This window comes from Columba livia, chromosome 8, assembly GCF_036013475.1.
Source record: "Columba livia isolate bColLiv1 breed racing homer chromosome 8, bColLiv1.pat.W.v2, whole genome shotgun sequence".
NCBI lineage: Eukaryota > Metazoa > Chordata > Aves > Columbiformes > Columbidae > Columba > Columba livia.
Genome location: NC_088609.1, coordinates 23,459,529 through 23,478,437, shown reverse-complemented (window position 1 = coordinate 23,478,437; position 18,909 = coordinate 23,459,529). Strand labels below are relative to the sequence as shown.

The following is an 18,909-nucleotide window of genomic DNA, read 5'->3' as shown; positions in this document are numbered from 1 at the left end:
TGCTTCTGGTAGTGGTGCCTCAAACATGTACCTCTGAACCTCGCTGGAAGTCATAGCAGAGTGCTTCACAGGTGCATTTGTAGAGCAGGTGTGTTCTCACAGTGGTGAGTTGACTCTTTTCCTAATGAAAGGCATCCTTACATTCTGGTTTTGTGTTTCCTTACATGTTTCCAGATGAGGTTTTTATTAGGCTTTAAAATAGTGAGCTTTTCTTTTTTACAGACCTCTGGCATCTGTTCACAAAAGAGAACTGTGTTTCTGGAAACATATGGCATCCAACACTTGAGTCCTGCATTGCCCGTGCAACCATTCCCATAGCTACAAATGAACAGCCCGAAATAAGTAAGTATGAGAACTTCATTACGAATGTTATTTTGATTATTTTATTATTTGGGGAACTTTTGTCTGTTAGCACCTAATAAGAAACTGAAAAACTTAGACAAGTAAAATCATATAACGTGCCTAAGGCGCTTCTTACTGAGACCAGCTCACAGGGCTGCAGCAGTGTCATGTGGATGAGAAGAGCATGTGCCACATGGCCAGGTACTGTGTGGGACTGGGAAGAGGATTGTGGGCAAGGAAACATCTTAGTAAAGGCATTTATCAATGGTCAATTTTTTCTTGTAGTTAGGTATCTATTCTACAAAAGCTCCACTTCACTGTACTTTTTTGTAGAAATAGGGAGTAAGCTTTCATCTTCAGATTGTAAAAACTAAGCTAGAAAGAATTTAGAGGAAAGGTAAAAAAAGAATAATTCAGCTGTTAGTTTCCTTTCCTTTGGGAAATGAATGTGGTGAAATACAGAATTCAGAGAGGATGGGAACAAAAGTTCTTCCATCTGATGTCCTGAGTTAGTTTGTTAAAAACAAAACTTGTGCAGTGTTGTTTGCTAATACAGGACCAGCCACAGTTCACTTAACATTAGGTTTTTGCAAAACTCTTGGAGTCATGGAAACAGAAGAAGGAAAAGTATCACTGATTTCCCTGTAATAAAATCGCTAAGTGGAAAACATATTAGAGCTTCAGAGCAGGTCTTGTGAAGGAAACATGCTCAAAACCAAAGACAACAACAAAGAAGTCTTTCTGTGGGGAGTTCTGTACCCTTTAGGCTCCAGCTGCTCTACCTTGCCCTGCTGGAAAGGCCTGAGCTCCCCAGTGACCAGCCGGGGCTCTGGCAGCATCTGGCAGCCTTTGGTCTGACAAACAATACTTAGAAGTCTCTAGGGCTGCCTGTAGTCTCAGGAAATACATATATATTTTTTTCATTTATTCTTTTATAAAACCTTTGTTCCTTCCATAGAGGTACATTTCTGATCCATTGTAAATCTTTGTTCTATATGGTATTTGTAATCCTTTTGCTGTCTGTGCATAAAAAGCTGCATATTTCCTGTGCTTTGCCCACCTTTATCCTCAGCACTGAAGCTCCTTCCACAGTAGTAAGTTGGCAGGGTGGGATGACCGCTTCTGCCTGGCTGCAGCCTGCCTGTTTGTGCAAGAGTCCAGGCCTGTTCACCTTCTTGGGCTCTGTAGTGCATTAAACTTTGAAGGTGTTTAGTTCTAGTCCAGGTTTTCTAAAAATCAGAACCTGGAGTTAGGTGCCAAAGTGCATGCAAAAATACTGAATGTACTGAAGTTTTGACTGGCCTCAAAAAAAAAGCTTCCTCGTAGTCTAAATTTCACAAGAATGGTTATCTTTTTAGGCATCTCAAGCATTGATTTAGGAACCTAGTTTCAGACATCAAGTCTTTTGGATCCAGCCCCACAGTCTATAGGTACACAGTGGGACTCCAAGCTGTAGTCTCTCTGAGCAGAAAGATGTTGGAATAGGCTCTTCTCATCCAGGTGTACGCCTGCTCCTCTCTTCTGCCTCGCACACCAGGAGCATGCAGACAATAGCAGTGTTTTGCATCGAGTTCATGCTGGCTGATGGCATACTCCAGCTGCTTCAGTGTAAATCATAAAAGATTTTGAAAATGTGCAGGTATCAAGTGCTGACAGAACAAGCATTTAAAAATGCAGCAACTGTAAGATTCTTAGAGAACATATAACCTGAATTTTTCAGTTAATTCCATCCGTTTTGTCCTCTCCTTCAAAAAGTGGGACCTGTGACTGGGGGATGCATAAGCTGCAGTTGCTGTGTGGCCGGGGTAAGCAAGCAAGCGTGTTTCTCTGAGGGCTTTCTGGAATAATTTCCTGATATAATTATTCTTTTAACATGAAGCAGTGTAACCTAGGGACCAGTTTCTTTAGGATAGCTAATACTGAAATATTCAGCACATTTTTCATTACTAAATATGTTGCATTGAATATCAAACAGCGAGACCAGTTAAGACAAGAGGAGAAAGCTCGCATTCTGTTCAGTCCCAGGGCCTATGAGGGGAGCTGCTTTTCCTGCTCAGCCTTCAGCGCTGTGATGTTTCGAGGAGGAGGAGGGCTATGCAGAGTGTCACAGACCATACTTCGGCTGTTTCAGCAGCCTGGACTTTCTCCTGCAAAGGAGGGGGATCTCCTGCTGTCAGCTCAAGTCAACTGCTTCTATGGCGAAGGACGGGCAGGAGTGCAGGTCTGGCTAGGCCATGGCTACAGAGTGGAGCTGAGCTCAAACACTGGATTTTCAGTGTGTTATCAGGCTGGCACACGCTCACTCTGAGTGTGCAATTGCACTCCCAAGCCTGGTGTGGTCTGTGCTAAGGGCCGGAGGCAAAAAGCTAAAATTGAGCGCAGAGGTAAGGATGAAACCCCTTCACTCCAGATTATTGTTGTATTCATTATTTGCCCATCATAATTTGTGGACGGGCAGGTCAGGTCAGAAATGCCCTTCTGTGCAGCTTCAGTGACAGCCCAAGTCCCACCCTGGGCTGGTGCTGCCAGCCTGCTTGTGGGCCTTGTCTTGTTTAAGACAGTTTTAAAGGTCATCTCAAAATGAAGAGGACAAGAACTATAGTGACAAAGAGGCATGTTTGGAGTCACAGCATTAAGGTAAAAAGTAACTAGAGAGTTTGTTACTATTTTTTTTTTTACTACATTTTTTCCTTTTATAGCATGACCATCATTTCACACCCTGTAGATGCAGTTTAAATGAATATTCATGTAGATTTTGAAAAAGAATAAATGATCAACAATGAGGGGTTGCTTGGTTGGTTGTGATTATGATTAATTCAGTGAACAAGAACATGCACCTCATACCACGTGTGATTTTCATAGACCAGTTTATGAAGTTGCAGAGAAGGAGGATATTCAAATATTTTTCTTGTTTTTGTAAACCCGAAGAGATTTTAAACTGCATACTCATTCAACTTCCAGAATTCCATCAGGCTGCATGTATGCTCTTGTTAGTGTTTAAACTAGTAAGATGTCATTAAAACATTTATTGACGCAGCCACCGTCTACTTCAGCCAGACCTTCAACATTACTAATTCAGGTCTTCCTGCATTTGCATGCAGCACCTCAGCTACATGGCTTTAATGCTGTTCTCTGTTTTGTTCTGCTGTCAGGTATCCAGCTCTAGTGTCTTCTTCACTGAAGAATTTCTACATTACTGCTCTGAATACAATCTGTTTTGTATGCTCACAGACTAGCTCTAGGACTTGAAAAAAACTATTTTATATTCTACACTGGTTAATTTTTCATTTCTCTGGCACCTTGGTGAAAAGTAGTCAACACAGCTAACAATATACATTGTGCAACAATAAATATTTTATTTGATATATAATCTGCACAATTTACAATTTTGATTTGTCTCTGGGAGTCTGAATAAATCTATAATTTTGAATATTTGTTGAAAACACATTTTTTATAGTCTATTACTCTATAATCACTAAGAAAAGTAGGATTGTCTTCTTAATGGGAGCTATAGACATTAACTTCATTTTTTTTTCCTACCATCGCTAAGCTCTAATAAAGCTATTTTATGGGGAGGGTAGTCTGGAGCAAGAAATATGTAGGTTTCATCCTGGGAACAGTATATCATTCATATGCTAGTATGTTTCTTACATAAGATAATTTACATACATACATACATAAGAAACATAGTCTGTTTCTTACATAAGATAATTTAAGGGAGATTTTTAAAAATGTGTGTGTCTAAATATTCTGTATCTAGTTTCTTTATGAATTTAATATACATTTGTTTGGTTTCGTTGTGTTTTCTGTTTTATTCTGTTAGAATCAATAGATTTCTTTATGTCTGGCTTGTGGTTCCTATCCTTGTCTTAATCCCATTGTAATAAAGGAAAAAAATCTATTCTTTTATACTCCAGCATTTCCACTCGACACCTACAGGTTTGTGTTTCTGTTCATGGTTTCATATACAGGAGTATAGGGCTGGAGATTGTTTGCTTTCTTTATATATAAGTAGATTACATTTTTACTGTTGCACACACCTAGAAACTGTACTTGATCCAGGAGACAAAAAGACAAATTACTCTGTGCGCAGGGTATTGAACTCCTATCACTATATTGTGATATATTAATTCTTCTTTAATGTATTTATCCTCACTGTGTGCCTGTGAGATACAGAGGCTAAGTCATACTTATCTCAAAGATGGGGGATTAAGCCACAAAAAAAACCTGAAGTCACTTGACTAAGACTGCACAGGATATTTGTAGCAAAATAGTGAGTGATCAGAGCTCTGCGCAGTGATGTTAAGTATGGGATCACTCACCCTCTGTTCCAAGGCTTCAGCTCTTGCCTCGGAAGCTATGCTTTTACTTTGCTTAAATAAAAGTCCGTTTGAAATAAACCAACAGTTGTAAATGCAAGTATTGTAGTCTATAAGCCAACCAAGGAATTTTAAATACCATGTTACTGGATGTGTAATTCCCCATCATTTTCCCCTGGTACTTTTGCATTTTTGGAACTATTGACCAAGTCTCTTGATGGAACATGGCAACGTTAGTGCCTATTTGAATATAAATAAGATTAGGAAAAGAAAATGTAGCAGCTGATGATTACGAATGCGTTTCAAGCACATAGAGGGAAAAATAGTTTCATGTCATCCAAAGGATGAGCAAAAAAAGGAGAAAATGAACAATGTGTATCAGAGAAAAGTTACCTAGCATAGCTGGCTGCATTTAGGTTGGTGAATGCTTTCCAGAGAGGGGAAATAGAAGCTCAGGTGCTCAAACAGTTTGAAATTAGGCTCGTGAATCTGTTCAGAGAACATTTTGTGATTAAAACAGGCCTGTTCTGATACTAATGTTTGCTTCTGGGAAAGAAATTAATATTTGGTAGTCTATTTCCTCCAAAACTGGTAACCTAAATATTGATGCATGTTTGCAAAATTGCTCTGTAGGTGCACAGGTTAGCTCAAGGTTTAGAATTCCCTTGGGTAACAGGAACTAACAGTTGTTACTCCTACATGAAGATGAATGTGTTTACTGTTCATAAAATATTTTTTTTTTTATTCTTGTAATGGAGAACTTTGATACTGCTGCTTTTAAATGTCATCTGCCTCACCATATCTTTCTTTTCCACCTTATCTGCTCTCAAAAACTCAAGTCAAAGTAACCTTACTGAACACAAACAGTTCTTGAAGTTTCATTAACCTTCTCTTACCTTTTTGTGCATGCTTAAAGACTAGAAGATCTTTATAACCACTCTAAAAGTGATTATTGTCCTGACACTATCCTCCACAAGCCTTTCTGTCTTGCCACTGAACTAAATGGGCTCTGCACAGGATACTATCTTTTGTTTTAGCTAGGAACAGAAAGCCACAGATAAAGGAATTCAATCATCTCACTATGCTAAGTAGTACAATTGCTTTGATTTTAGACCTATGGATCTTTGTGTAAAACTTCCACGGTTTCTTCTTCCTTTTCTATAATCTCTTTCGTCCGTCATCATCCTTTCACGGTTTTCCTTTCCTTGTTTAAAGATATGACTGTTACTGAGCTGCCCTTCGCTTATCATCCGCAAACCCACCTTTCAGAAAGATCTACGCTTTTGCCATGTCTGAAGTCAGTAGGAGTTAGCCTTGTCATCCTGTGTGAGAGCCCCATCATTGACTGTAACCCCACGGCTGACTGTGGTGTTATGCAGAATGAGACAGGCTGCAGGGATGTCAGATGCTGTATTGAGTCTGTGCTTTGACAATTGGAAAAGACACTGAGAATGAGATTTCACAATCCCAGAAGACCTTCAAGTGATCAATGAATTCTGAGTAAGTGAACTAGTAAGTGCACTTCTGCTGGTGTAAGGGCAAAATCAAATTAGAACCATCAGCTGTTTCTGTCCTGGATAGCCACTGTTGCCTAGAAATTATACAGTAAAAAAGTAACTAAATCTGATGTATAAGACAGGGGATCAATGGTGTGTTAGAATAAATGTAATGTAGCAGTAAGTCAACCACCTAAAATACAAACCATATTCTAAAAAAAAATGCCAATAAAAAGGTATTTTCTATTTACAAAATTCATGAAAATTAGGACTCAGCAGACTGTTTGGGGAATAAATCTCGTTCAAAGTTCCCTTAGTAAACCAGTAATGTTATGAGTCTAAGCTTTGATACTCTAATATGATACAGGCTCATCACATTGCAAGGCGACGTTCTGATGTGAAAACACTTGTCTCATTATTAATAATTGACAGAGCACATGATGTTATTCACTACAGGAGCCTATTAACTGAGCACTGGCAGCAGGATACACTTGCAGGGAATAGCCTGTCCTCAAAAATAAAGCGAAAAGCATCTACTAACCTACGTATTAATAGTTTCCATTCAGCTCTTGGGTCAGTGTCCACCTGCCATGATGAGAGAAGATTGCTGTGCTCCATCTGGAGGACACCTTCTCAAAGTCTGTAACGGATCTTGGGGCTTTTCCACTGTCCCAAATTTTGCCTTTAGGAAGGGAATTGCTGCAGTTACGACTGAAGTGGAGTCACTGGCTATAAGTAGCATTTATTGACTTGTGTTAAGTTATTGCAGAGAACGCCCACCCAGGACCAAAGCTGCTTGTGTTTGGCCGTATGCTGATGTTCACTGAGGTAGCACTTTCTTCCTCTTCTGCCTGACGTGCTGATGACAGGGGTCATGAAAGTGGTAGCTGAGTAGGATCTGGTGATAATTATGGTTTGAGAAAGTTGAAGTAATAACTTATCACTCAGATCTTAATTATCAGCTTAATCCACATCTTAAGTTATTATGTAGAGAGGTAAGAACCAGATTTGTTTTGTTTTCTTTTTCTTTTTTTTTTTTTTCCCCCTAAGAGAAAGAAATTACAGTCACAACTTATAGCTCTAAAGTCCTTAATTGGTTCACAATCAATCTGCAATTGTTCTTGGTTCTTCAAGGACAAGAAAGGCTAAAATATCCTGGTTTATCATTAAAATTATCAGATTTATAGAACCAGTATTTTGTAATCAGTATAGCCTGTTCTCCCAAGTGGTAGGCAATATTGATGATATGTCTGCAAAAGGGGCGTTAAATGTACCAAACTGCTGAATAGTAGCAAGGGTACTAAGATCAAAGTAATGGAGTGTTCTGTGCTAGGAGGAAGCCTGGAAAGGGACGTGAACTTTTTACTTGGGTGGGGAAGGAGTGAAATTGTTTTCCTCTTTCAGGTTAATCTTATTTATAAACTATTAACTTTACGTCAGTTAACTGGAAAGATGATTTTTTTTCCTAATAATAAAGTGGCAAGAGACTTGTCGGCATATACTGAGTTACAGCATCTATGGCATCTCATTATGATGTAGCAAATGGTCCCTAGATACTATACTGTATTCAGACCAAGCCCATTCTTCTTCACTTCTGTTGTTAATTAGCAAGTAAAAGATAAATAATTTTGCTGTCATTGCAGCACAATAATAATCAGGGCAAGGCAATGCCCAGTGAGCCTTGCCCTAACTCCTGCAGCACTAAATATTCAAACAAACAAATCCCCCCGCCCCCAACTCCTTGCTTTGATTTATTAACTTGAGATGAATGATTTGGCTGTCAAAGTCTGTCAATGCCATGCAATGAAAATAAAATCAGTGGCAGTGCCCTGTATGTGAAGCCACTCATGGTATCTAGCCTTAGACATCAGCACTGAAGCTCCAATCCTAGCATGCTCCCCACCCCCATTCATTAGCTTTCTAAATCCTCCTGTCTTTGTGGAATCACTGCAGCAAGTTGAAAACGATATATGTAATGAAAAACCCTGTCTGTCTAGTGCAAAGTGGGTGGAGAAAAACACTGTGCTTAGCAGTCACTGCTATGCTGATTCCAACGACGATTAGCAGACTTTGTTAGGGAAGCTCACCAAGAGCAGAATATTAAGGCACAAAAGGGAAACTCATTGTTTCTAAAGATTTGAGTCTTCCCGGCTGGTTTTGTTTCCTCTGGCAGCACTATGACCAAAGGCACTTAAAGCCTTCAGTGAGAAAGAAATGCAGATGTCTTGAAGGCTTTGTTATAGTTTGGGACTATTTTCAATATTATGCTATAAATACATCGTTATCTTTTCTGTATGGGTACCTGAAGAGTAAGAAAACATACAGGTTCTGTTTGAATTGCAGGCAGCGGCAGAGGGAATGGCACTGCACTGTAATGTAATACAGTTCAGCTCGCTAAATGATGGGTGTGGGAAAATACCAACAGATAAATATTTCTGAGGTTTTGTGAACTATGTGCGCACAACAATATGTTTGTTATTTGAAAAATGGTTCATCCTCTTCTGCGTGACACACAAAAGATTTGATTTTTCAGGAGCACTGGATTTCACAGCACTAATCTAAGTCAATGATAGTGTGGGTGTTCAGCATCTCTGATGTCAAGCTATAACTGTACTTGATAAGCCAGGGGAAGGCACCTAGATGTTTAAAAATCTTGTGCATAATAGAGGACTCAAGCACATTCCTTCCTCATAATGTGAAACAAAATCTGTTTCATAACTATAGAGCAGTGGCTATTTTCTTGGTGGGGATGTGAATTTATTACAGTCCAGGTACAGCATGAGCCAACAGGCCAGTGATACAGCTTTGGGGCCTGAAGCTCTATGGCCATTACTCTGGTTTCAATGAATCTGCAGTCAGGACGTTGTGGTTTGGGCACAGAAATTTTAAGATATTTGCATTCACGCACACACTGCTACATTCTTCCTTCAGCTGTCTGGACAAAATTTTGTCTGTTTCTGAAGCTCTTTTATGTCACTGGGCTGCAGAATGTCTTGGAGCCAGATGCTGTTCTTGACTGCTTGACTTCATACTCAGATTGCGTTGTTAAGGACACTTTTTAATTGACTTGGTCTTTGTTCCATATACTGCATATAATCCAACTGTTGTTTGTATCCTGGTATACCTTGAAGTGTCCATGGAGATAAAAGCTTGTTTAATGCCCAACATGATGGAAACTTGTGTTATGAAAAAGTCCTCTCCCCAAAGTGTTTTATGTTTTCAGCTAATGTGATGTGAAAAACAGGAGGAAAGAAAATGGAAAGCATGGGGAAGTGAAATGACTTGCCCAAGTTCTGGCAGCTGTTTTCCAGCTTGTAATCCAGTCCCTGAGCAATGAATCACACTGCTTACCAAAGGGCAATTTGTGAAGGAACGAGCTCCTACTGGGAAGCAACAGGCTAGTACATGCCTACTGACTTCCCTGCCAGATCTTTCCTGTCTCAGCTCTGTGCTACGCTTTACCACTCTGTACAATGTCCAAAAATGTTCACAGCATAGCTCAGAAGTAGCAACAGACTCAGAAAAAGCAACAGATGCCCCCTGTGTGTGTGCATTCTGGATGCACACCTACAAACTCCTGGGGATGGCAGAATATTAGAAACAACTACATTTGATGAATGCCTTCCTCAAAATCCACTTTGAAAAACAACCTCAGGTATTAAAATGATAGACACATGGTGCTGATCAAAATAATGCATATTTTTAGGATGCAAGAACTCTGGGCTAACTGTGCTGAGTCTGGAACTGCTTGCTTTTTCTTGTACACCAAGATACGATCTTTCTTCTGCAATCTTAGTTTGGGAATTTCTGAACGCACTGGGCTCTCATTAGGGTTTACGGTCAGATATTAGTAAAGAACAGATGGCTTCTCCTTTTGAATTGAACATATATGGAGATATTTTTACTTTCAAGTTCTGTATCTTTTAAGCTACTGTGATGAGATTTCTTTAAAAAGATTCTTTCTTGTCAAAATAATAAGTGTAAGAATCCGCTATCTGTGCTTTTTGCCATCTTTCCCAGTATGATTCCTTCATTGCAAATACTAGATACTGATCTTTTTTTTTCTTTTTTTATTGCGTGAAAGCATAAAAAATGTGTTTATGCCAAATGCTCTCAAGTTCTGAATCCTATGTTCTGCAGACGGTACGATGTGCTGCTCTGTTGTATTTTACCTTTATCACCCTGACAATTTTATTTAAAAATAGCCAGAGAGAAACAGACAACAGCCTAACAAAAAGTCCCCTCCTCCAGCACTGAGCCTCTTGTTCTAGCAAAACTCCTTTGCTTTCCCCTTTGATTCGCACAAATCTACCTTCAGAATTTTTCAAACGTTGCAGTGCATTGAACATTACAGCAGATGGTGCTTTTTGACGATGCCTTTCTACATGAAGCAACATTTTGTAGTGTATGCTGCATTATCAAAAAATCAAACATGTAATTATGCAAATATGTATGCCTTTATAATAATCAAGTTTTATTGTAAATGGTTGATGCACATCAATTTGATCCTGTAGTGCTGCTTTAAGTGCAGTTTAAGTGGCTTTTCAGTGTACCCAGAGGCAACACAAATGCATCTCTGGAATATTAATAAAATCCTGAATCTTTGAGACACCAACTGGTGCAGCATTGCTTATACTGATTGAAACTAAATGCTAATCCTTTCCTTTATTTAAAAAAAAAAATCCCTTTGTTATTTAAAACACTAATATTAGTGTGATATGAAGGGCCATTTTATTTTAAATTGTATTGTAATGTAGTTGTTAAAATAATGCCTAATCATACTATATTCAGATTCCACAATGTAAATTTGATGAGACAAGAATCTAATCATTTTACAGCCATGAATACAGAGATGAATGTTAATATGTCCAGTTTTTCTAATTCTCTAAATTTATTAAGGAAATATCTGTTCTCAGTTTTTATTCCTGAATGCTGGAGCTCCCAAGTAGCCGACTTTCTAGAGATGGTTTTGCTTGTGAAATTCAATAAGCTAAATACTCATGGAAAAGAAAAAAAAAAACAACAAAACAAACAGCAAGGATTTTGACATCCATAATGAAGTGTAAACTTTATTACCAATCTGATCCTGGCTTTTATACATTAACTTCATTGGTCTAATGACAGCCATCTCTCTGAATACACACATACACATTCTGCTGTGGTTCGAGTCAGCAGATGGGCTGTGGATACAGATAAACCAAGATTGTAAATTACGTTTTGCCTATTTGTTCCTCCTGTTTTGGAAAGGCAGGGCACAAAAGGAGGAGATTGCACTGCCTGTGCAGAGAAGGCAGTAGCTGTACCATGCCCTCCTTACCAGCTCCGATAGGCTGGCTGTTTATTTTTTGGGGTTGTTATAAACAGGGGCTCTGTTATCCTGAACTCAGATTGAGAAGGAAAAGAAATGTGTGTGCTTCTGTCCTTGCGCTGCCTAGAGTTTCCTCAAAACTAATATCCCGTAAACTTTGTAAGGCTTTATAAATTGAGCTTGTACTCTGTAAAATTTTTGCCTTCATTTTGCATCCTTGTTTTCAATTTACCTTCTTCAGTGTCTCTCTGCCCTGCTGTTTGTGTTTCATGCTGCTAGTCCCTGTCTCTCTTCTCTTCATTCTTCCTCTGCATCCTTTCACTGCTATTTTTTTAGCTTCCCCTCTGTGTTTGTGTGTTACCCTCTGCACTTTTCCCCATCACAGATTTTGTCTCCTCTGTCAGCCTTCTGCTCCTCAGATTTTTTTTCCAAATGTTTTTCTCAGTTTCCCCATTTGGCTCCTTAGTCCTTCCACACATGTGTACTTCCTCACTCCCCTTCTACTTCCCACGTTCTTCTTCCAGGTTTTACTCTGCCTGGCTTCTTTGTTTATATAGATTTTAAAAAATTTTCTCTCTGCTTTTCTCAATTCAGATTCATTTAAAATATTGCAGGAAAAGCTGTTCTTGCAAAATTTCTTCCAGATTGCTCTTGGAGTGGCTGCTGTCCTGGCATTTCCAATACTGAGTCAAACCTGAGCCCAAAGGATAGGAGGTCCTTAGCAGATCAAAACTCAGCTTCAGAATACTACCCAAAATATTGGCAAGCAGAACATGAATATAAAACCACAGCTGATAGTATCTGAAACCTCTTCCCACAGTTTTGACATGATCTAGTATTTTAAGGGTGATGTTTGGTTTTGTTTCTCTTCCTGAAGGAAGGGATTTATTTTTCAATATTTAGCATTCTTGTGACACTGAAGCAGGGAAGAGACATAGTGCATCTTGAAAAGGCACTAGGGCTCTTAAAATTTGCAGTAGAATTTTGTGCATTTTCTTAACATATAAAACCACATAAATACAAATTTTTTAAAAGCTACAGCAAGAAAATTCTGGGTCAATAAACTGTCTCCTCTCTGTGATAGTGCAGGTTAGTTATAGTAATCAGAAATGCTGAAAAACAGCAGAAATTTTTCTGAACGGAAAAAAGCTTTCCAGGAACTTCAAATTAACAGAAGCATTTTCATAAAATTATAAAAATGAAATACATAAAGAAACAAATTTGTAAAAGCAAATGACTATTCCATTTAGGTGCTGTAACTTCATTGTCATGTATGTGAACCTGAAAGTAAAATTGATTATCAACAACAAATAAATTACTGACTTGCCATTTTTATCTGCTGTGAGTGACATTTGTTTATTTTTTACACTATATGTTGTGTCTTTGTCTTAAATTACATTTAAGGTAAAATGACTTGTTTTTTTAAATGTATGCCTTCTAACCAATAGTAGCCCTTTAAATATAAATCCTGTATATTTGTAGCACTGAACCATTGAATCTGGCTGAGTTAACTTATTTGATTATTCACAGAAGAAATCACTCAGATTTTTGAAGCTCAGTGAGCAAATGATTTTTATCAGTTCCATAAATCTGTTTGCATATGAAAAGTCTATAAGTACTATTACCTTTTGATTTCATTTAATATTCAGAAATCAAACAATACCCTGCTCTGCTTCTGATTTTTATTTCAGTTGCATGGCATTTCAAGCTTAATTTAAACACAATAATAACAATCTACATCCAATGCCTTGATTTCATTTGCAAAGCTACCTAGACAACCACACACCTTGGGAGGTTTTTTCTTAAAGGTTCTGTGCCAGGAAATGCTTCAGACATGCTTTGCCTGAGACTTATGTGGGGCAAAGCCTTAATTAGAAGATCATAGTATTTTAATGTGATTTTGTGCTGTTAAAAAACAAACAAACAAAAACAAACCATGAGAGATCAAACTATAATTTCATAAATGTAAATTTAAAATAGATTTCTGAAGTTCTGTAGACCTGTAAGAAAAATTTTAAAAATCTGAAAAATATTCTTAAGGGGTAAGGTTTGAGATAGACACGTGTATATTTGCAAAATATGAAATGATAGGTATTATTCTGTCTTTAAAGAAAAGATTGAAACTCGTGGTCAATTAATAGAGTATTTCAGAAGATGTTTGACTTTCTAGGCTGCATTGGTCACAGAACAGTGAATAAACCATGAAGAAAATAAAGCTCAGTAATTGCCTGGTGTTCTGTTCTGTATGTGCAAGCATCTGATTAGTGATGTGGCCAGCAATTTGAAAGGAATTCTCACGCAAGCAAAGAAGCTTGGTTCAGACACAAGTGATTTTACTTCTAGCTTTATACCAAATGGTGTATAGGCTGTCCATATCTCTTGGCTTAATTTCTAACATGTTGCCAACTTTATCTTCTGTTCTACCTACTTTAGTAGTCTATATTAGACCGTAATCGCATCTCAGTTACAGATCTTGAAAAGAGTGTGAACAAGGTTTTAATGTGGTTAGCGATTGCAGAGCTAAAACCCTTAAAACTCCGAAAAGCCGCCGTTCCCTGCTTGGCTCTGTGCAAAGTCAGCCCTTGACGTTATGGTGAGAGTCTCTGCTACCTCCCTGGCAAATACTCCTCAATGCTTTGGTTGCTGAATTCCTCACAAAATCCTCAAATGAACATCCATTCGCATAATCACTCCTTCTGGTGGGCTGAAACAGTTTACCTCTGACCATTTATAAATTTATTTACTCTTTTGGGGGTAACTCCTCTGAATTTAAAGCCTAATCCTTGTCAGCGCAGGTGTTTTTGTGTGAAGGTGGCGGACTTAATGACTGCATTGAAAATAAATCTATTATTACAGTACTCTTCAGAGAAAAAAAAAAAAGGTAAAGACACACTGTTTGTTTTATTTTTTAATGAACTCCACTACCTCCTACCCTTTACCATTTGCTTCTTTTAAATTTTTCCAAAAAAACCCCTGAAATGTTAAATTTAACAGAGATTAAAATTAAGATAAATTTACTTTTTTTTTCCATGGAGAAATTTAAGTGCAGTAATACATTGTTTTGTACTGATTACTTTTATTCTAATTTTTATACATTATTTAGAGATGCAGTGTAAAACGTGTTTTGTTATTAAAATGCTCTCTATGCAAACATGAATAAAATATTGTTTTTCCCCAAGTGGTAAGTCCATCTACCAGCAAATGACAATGTGCCATCCTCTGCTGTGTGTTTGTCTGACTTGCAGCATGATGCAAAGGTCTGGAGCCCTGGTCTAAGCCCCAGATGTGAAAGCTGTCCTGGCAAGGCAGACCAAGGACCAGCTTGCTCATGTCTCTAATCCCAGAGGCTCCAGCTTGGCTCAACCACCTGCAGTATGGGTGGAAGGACTACTCTTCTCCTGGGCTTCACAAGTCAGTCAGCACCCTCAGGTGGTGTGACAAGGGCTACGGCACCCTCTGGATTGGTAAAAAGGCAGGAAAGAAAACTTTCAAGAATGTTTTAACTATGCCATTGGGTTTTTCTCCTCCCCTGATTTTGTTTATTTTTTCCATCCTTTCCTCCTTAAGGGGGGGATAACAGAGGACTGTAATCTTATGATTTATGGGAGCAACTGCAACCACTACACATGACTAGTAAGAAAATGAGTAAACCAAATTCATAGAAACTAGTTACACAGTCCCAAAACAACTTCCACTCCAGGCTGTATTTAGGAATAAGTGTGGTCGGGTAGTATGACGTTAATCCTGCAATTTCATTGTAAAAGCAAACTTCTGAGATCTGTGAAGTCCTGCTGAAAGCTGTGGAACTTGCCGTGACATTCTGCCCAAGTGAAGAAAACGGTAGCATCTCATTTTCTGCAATTGCGATTAGAGCAATGTTTCTTGAGAAGTGTTTGAAGAAATAGTTTTTCTAAAGAAAAGTAATCGAAACCAAACTTCCTCCCACAGGTATCCCAGAAGAGCCAGCTGCCTGGTGACCAGTGTAGCAGTTAACGGTGTAGTCCATGCGTGGTTACTGGAGGGACTGGTCTGTCTTGCTTTTGGTGTAAAGCTTCAAAAAGCTGAGTTTCCTTCTCAATATGTCTCTGAAAGTACTGAAGTATCTTCTGGAACAGAATTCCTGTTTTCAGGCTAGTCCTGTGTTGTAAATCTGGATTTTCTTCTGACCCTGAAATTCTGATGGAATTTCCAAATGTGTTTGTTGCTATATTCTTTATAATGTAGGCTGAATTTCAGGGACATTTCCCTTGCTACTTCGTTCAAGAAGGATTTATGATTTATGTTTCTGGGAAGTAGTCCTACAACAATTCTTTGGCAGACTCTCACTTCACATCTTCAGGTTTTAACTTTGAATTTGGCAGGAGAGATTTTTTTTTTTTTTTTTTTTTGTCCTGTTTCCAAGTGAAACAAGACCTGTGTGGCTGAGCTGATTTTCTTTGCTCCTCTTTTCTAGTGCCTTCCCTCATGGAGACAGTTGCTGAGCCAGTCAACCAATTTCAATCAAGTTTGATGGAAAGAGGGAGCTGTGAGAGGCATGAAGTTTAGGAAGAAAGCAAGTGCTTGGCTATGTCCAAGGGACCCAAATTAGTGCTTTTACCTACGAAAAGTGATCCAAAAGCCAGGAACGAGCTTACCAATTAACCCCTGTTCTTTGTGCCAGCCTCAGCGGAGGCTGTTACCTGCCCCAGTGGGGAGGTCAGGGAGGGATCCTTTGGGAATTGGTGCCTGAAGAACATGGGAGGCACCAGGGGACAATGGCACAGTGAAGTGTTTGTCAAGGGATTTACAGTGAGACATTGCTCAGAACAACTTGTTAGTTAGTGCTTTACAAGAGGACCAAAGAACATACCCACCTTGGGGTGACTAAGTTAGCCAGAACTGACAATCAAATGTTAAATAATTAAATTGTTTTAGCTATTAATTGTAAGTGAATGTTGTGTTTAATTGCACTTTAATAATGCCATGCCCTCTATAACCAAAATGAATGTTTTCTGTCTCTCTGTTTTTGAAGTACACGTCAGTTTAATTAAACTATTAATGGTAGACAGATTTTTAAGTACTTTATATTCTTCATTAAATTGTATCTGTTCAACAAGCATAAACAGGAAAATAGACTCAGTTAGAAGCAGATTCACGTTCTGCCTGATAAATCATTCATCATCAGATAAGATGATGAGGTATGCTTGTTTTTCTGTAGGCTCACAATGATAAACAAATTCACTTTTATATTATAACATTTATTGAGTTCATAGAAAAATAAATAAGACTGTTCAATTTTAATATTAATGACAGGCCTGAAAGATGTTGCTTGTGTTATGACTGGTCAGTGAATGGAAAGGAACAACTTGATGTCTGAGAGTCAATGTTAGTTCATTTTGTCTGAGGTGCTTGTTAGGAGAACATTTGTCTGGTCTAAGACACAGTTCTTTCAGGGCTATTCAGCTGCAGTAATGATGAATATTTCTACTGTTCCTGCAGTGTTACCTAATTGTGCCTGGAAAGAATTAAAATATCCTTTGATTTGATGGAAATTGTATATTTATAAAGCAAATGTTGAGTAAGGCTCAATTGTTGAGGGATCCATTGCAGAAAGGCTGATGAAAACATTTTCTTGAAGATTGTACAAGACAGGATTATGGCAAGGTCATTTCTTCTCTGGTAGCAAAGACTGCAAATCCTAATGGGCTGTTAATGGGCTAACAGGCAGAAATTAGGAAACGCTGCAGCAACTGCTCATGATACATTCCTGTGCATATTAGACAGGCAGACAAAGATGTAACTGGTTATAATAGAGACAACAACGTCCTTCCTTTGTGTGGCAGATCAATCAATAGCCAGGCATGTGATCTTGTTCACTATTATGTTAGTAATGAAACCTTCTTGTGATGTGACAACTGTGGAATAACATTTGGTCACAAAGCTGGTGTTAACAAGCACAACTGGCACTCTGGTAATTAGACTGATTTCTGGTCTACTTTCACAGATTGTCGATAAATGCAGTAAACAACAGGCTGCTTTCTTTCAGAACAAGTTATATGAAATCATCATCTATTTGGCGGTATGTACTGTACTCTCCATTTTTTATCAGACTGTGGCAAGGTGGAGATATGCATGTATTTCTTTATAAAATCAGGTTTAACAGTAGAAACTTTGCATGCACTCTTCAGTGATTATCTAATTAACATCAGCCTTTTTTCTCTTGGGAAGAACACTAATTTATCAGTTACAGGTAGGCAGTTAGATGGAGATATTCTTCCTCAAATTTGCAATGTTCTCCCCTCTGAAAAAGCTGTATCTGCTGCAGACAGCCATTAATATTGTTTAAGGATAGTCTGGAATCTTAAAAGCCATAAATTATTATCCTTGGTTTTAAAGGCCAAGAATATAGATCACATACAATAGTAGTATAATTTGTTGCATTAAACAAAATAACTAAATTCAGCCACAGATGTGCTAGTCATGGATGTGCTAGTCAGGTTTTCCATCACCGTATTAGAACTGTTGTATCAAATCTCATTTGTTGTGTTTTGCTCTTCCCACAGACCTGCAATAGTCCTGCTTTCCAAACAGTGGAAAGTTGAACTGCAGTTTACTCTTTTCACCCACATGGCAGAGTAAGGAGCAAGAGCTCCTTCCCTGGGTCCGGCAGCCACTCCAGGTCCGTAGCCTGGCTCTGCACATAAGAAAATGTATGAGTGCTGTAGTTCTGTCTCCTCCCGTTTCAAAGCAGATGAATTGAGTCAACTGGGATAAGTCTGAGGAAGCTGCTCAGTTTATTTTTCACTTTCTACATGGCAAAGCTTAAGCTGGAGACGTCATAATGTGGCCTCTATAAACCAGCACAAATTTCTACGCTTGCTGTCTCTTCACAGGGTGTGCTCAGAAACTGGAAACAGTGTGTCGGCAATGAAGAGTGGTGGCAGCATTACAGTGTGTCTGGGCACTGGTGCTGCCTGGCACTTTGCTCAGATCTGCTAAGTCCAGCTCCATGCTGATCTCAAGGGTCCTTACTGGTACAATGTGATTGACAAGGGTTTCTTTCTTGTGCTGAGCTATGTTTTGACCACTTACAATAACTAAGGTCATTTTTATCGATGGTTGTCAGGTCCTAATTCCCTGCACAATCAATGAAAAGCAGTAGGGAGGAGTGTTTTACAGTAGGTACCTAATTTTATGCAGGATTAAGGCAGGAAGATGCCTCATTAGCAGCCAGTGAACGTAAAAACTAAATCGACGCTCATAAACCAGGGATAGGTTTTGGACAAGTTCTCTCAGCCATAAGTATCAAGAAGTTAGAGAGTATAAATAGCAGTGAATGCAGAATACTGATCAGAAGGGTTGGAAATGAAGTTTAGAGGTGTCTGTTGCTGTTCCCTTTGTTCTGACAAACCCCTGAGAAAGACCAAAGAGGCCTGTAGGTTTGTACCACTGAAAAGCCTACAGG

At 38.6% G+C, this 18,909-nt stretch overlaps 1 long non-coding RNA gene across 1 annotated transcript in view; it reads left to right on the top strand.

The window, feature by feature from the left end:
* Nucleotides 1–18,909, top strand: part of LOC110361624 (uncharacterized) — a 160,217-nt gene that overhangs the window by 63,920 nt on the left and 77,388 nt on the right. Inside the window, exons 6-8 of the long non-coding RNA XR_010474367.1 lie at nucleotides 223–342; nucleotides 17,449–17,523; nucleotides 18,008–18,123. This is a non-coding gene — a long non-coding RNA (uncharacterized LOC110361624). The remainder of the gene's footprint in view (nucleotides 1–222; nucleotides 343–17,448; nucleotides 17,524–18,007; nucleotides 18,124–18,909) is intronic.